Source organism: Nannobrachium achirus, assembly GCF_963921795.1.
Source record: "Nannobrachium achirus genome assembly, chromosome: 20".
Taxonomy (NCBI): Eukaryota; Metazoa; Chordata; class Actinopteri; order Myctophiformes; family Myctophidae; genus Nannobrachium; species Nannobrachium achirus.
This window is the reverse complement of record NC_137827.1, coordinates 42,352,774-42,355,720: the sequence shown is the minus strand read 5'-3', so window position 1 is coordinate 42,355,720 and position 2,947 is coordinate 42,352,774. Positions and strand designations below refer to the sequence as shown.

Below are 2,947 nucleotides of genomic sequence, written 5' to 3'. Positions count from 1 at the left end.
GGAACCGAAGTTTTGAGGAGAACTTGATATGACGGTTAGATATTGTCACTAGAAAAATATTGTTCCTTCGAAACAATTGTGGGCTCGCTTCAAGCCGGAAAACAATGGCTATAAAAGTACAAAATGTCAAGATCGCAGGCAGTGCTCTCTTTGACGTTACTGACGTCAAAGATTGGTCCATTTTGTTCCAAAAATGTGTTGTGCAAAAGTTGACCCGCTGGTGGCGCTATAACAGGCCAATGTAAGAAGGGTGGTATCTGTTCCTTGACCTATTGGGAATGTGCTTGCAAGATTTCACGCACATTGCAGGCTGTGTTCATGATTTGAGGTGTTTTTGGCTTTGGCCACTTTATCGCTGCTTGTGTAGCAAGTTGCACAATGGATAACGCTGTTACACTGTTATAAATGAGATATGACTGCATAAAAACCAGAAGTAACCAGGTTCGGCTGCTGAGAGCTCAGTTTGTAGTGTGAATACCAAAGAAATTGGAGACGGAGTCAAAGTTGCAAGTTTAAACAGAAATATATATTGAAAACTTTTCAGACAGATAAGAAAATCAACAGTTGCAACAACATGAAAAATAACAAATGGGGGCCCTTTAAAGAGTTCGAGTTCAGTTCAGTTCATTGGGATTGGGCATTGGGATTGGGCATGGGATTGGGCTCAGTGCCTCAGTGAGAGAGAGAACACAAGGGGAACACAGGTTCCTACCAAACACCATGGGAGGAGGGGTTCAAGGTCCAGCAGGTTCAATGGGAGGCTCGCCAGAGCTCATCAGCTCGTGTCACAAAAAACCTGACCTGAAAAAGGCCAGGTGAAAATAAAGCAATCAGTCTATTGTACAATATAATTCAATTCTAAGTCAACATGAATGTTACTTTTCATTTCATGATTCTCATTAAAGTCAATATTTCAAGCTCATAATAGCATGCATGCATTAAGAAAATAAAAATATATTTCTCAAATAAATCATTACTTTATAAAGAAACAAAAGTCATTACTTCAAAACTCAAAATCTTTCAAACTCAAAATCAGATAGTTCAAAAACCCAAATGAAATACTTCAAAACGCAAATGTAATTCACTTTAGTGAATAATGAAAACCAAGCAGTTTGAGCTTGTACACATTTGTTTGGTCTGCTAGGAGTTTAGCACAGTCTAGTAAACCCCTTGTTACACAGCATTTGTGCTAAAACACCAAACAGCTAGCAGACCCATTTCAACACAATCGACCAAGCCATTGAGAATAAACCAGTTGATATGAACTCACCGCTGAGTAGGTATGGATAGGCACAGAAAGTATACAGCATGAGGGCAGCTGCAGCAGCATAGCATGAACCATGCTGCTTCCAAACACTCTGGGTTGGGAGGGAGTGGCAATCTAGGAAGTGACATCACATCAACCTTTATTTATACTCCTTGCTTGACAAGGTTGCCATGTCTGGTTGGGTTGCCACGTTTGGTTGCAATAAGTAACCAGGGTTACACTTGCAGCTATATTTATTATTATTATTTTATAATTTTTTGTGTGCACTTCATAGGCATGTTAGATAAAGGTCCTTAGATTGCGTGTAGAATGTTTCATGCAAATTGCAAAAAAAATCCTAGAATAAAAACGGGTTTAAGCGTTTTACAAACTGCTCAAAATTATATAGCGCCCCCCTTTGGCCATTTGGGGTAAGATTGGTTTCAGTGATATTTGAACTAACCCTCTACACTATTTTGTCATGAAAATCTGACTTTGCATGTATGTTTTAGAGGCAGAAGAATAATTTGCATAAAAATGCAATATTGTTTGAATTATTTAAAAAAGCATGTTTCAATGTTAAAGAAATCCGATCTGACAGATCTTTAGATATCGGTCCAAAGTTCATGTAAAAAAATGTTTTGTGCACGTGACGCGAAAATTCCAGAATAAAAGCGGGTTTACGCGTTTTACAAACTGCTCAAAGTGGCGGAAAATCGAAGGGCGGAGCTTACTTAACAACGACACAGATGTCTTCCGCTTGAGTCAAAGCACGCGTGTAACAAGTTGCATGTCTTCAAACGAAACGAGTCATGACTTATGCCCGTTTGAAGTTTGAATTTTCAAACGCTTCGTATAGCGCCCCCCTTTGGCCGATTGGAATAAAATTGGTTTCAGTGATACTTTGACTAACCCTCCACATCTTTGCCAAATGCCATGAACGTGTAACTTTGCATGCATGATTTAGAGGCAGAAGAATAATTTGCATAAAACCGCAATATTTATTGAATTATTAAAAAATGATATTTCACTTTAAAAGAAATCCGCCGAGATAAATCTGACCGTATTGGTCCAAAGTTCATGTGAAAAAAGTTTCGTGCGCGTATCAAAAAAAACCCAGGAGGAGATAGATTTTTACTGTTTTTCATATAATTCCGAATTGTGGGAGACCTAAAGGTCAGAGGTCAAAAGTTAGAGGGTAAAAGTTGTTCGGCATGAGGAGACGCATAAGTGTATACAGGTTTCATGGCTGTATGTATAACACAGCATGAGCTATACCTGTTCAAAGATCGCACTTTCGAAGGCTTCCTGCAGCGCCACCATTTGGCCGATTGCTGTAAAAAGTAATAGCACGCGTCGCCACAGTAAGCTGAACACATTGATGTTTTTATTTTCATTTTCTCACTAAGTATGTAGGAGTAGAAAGGAACCGAAGATCCCGTCTACTTATAAATAAATAAATAAATAAATAATGACAATATCTAAAGTGTGCTCGCCTTATAGGCGAGCCCACAACTAGAAAAATATTGTTCCTTCGAAACAATTGTGGGCTCGCTTCAAGCCAGAAAACAATGGCTATAAAAGTACAAAATGTCAAGATCGCAGGCAGTGCTCTCTTTGACGTTACTGACGTCAACGATTGGTCCATTTTGTTCCAAAAATGTGTTGTGCAAAAGTTGACCCGCTGGTGGCGCTATAACA

General features: G+C 39.0%; 1 long non-coding RNA gene across 1 annotated transcript; it reads right to left on the bottom strand.

Moving 5' to 3' along the window:
* Positions 1-504: 504 nt before the first annotated feature.
* Positions 505-1,375, bottom strand: LOC308305331. Its single transcript, XR_013963106.1, has 2 exons — positions 1,271-1,375; positions 505-801 (listed from the first exon to the last, which is right to left on the bottom strand). It is a non-coding gene; the product is annotated as an uncharacterized lncRNA (long non-coding RNA).
* Positions 1,376-2,947: the final 1,572 nt, after the last annotated feature.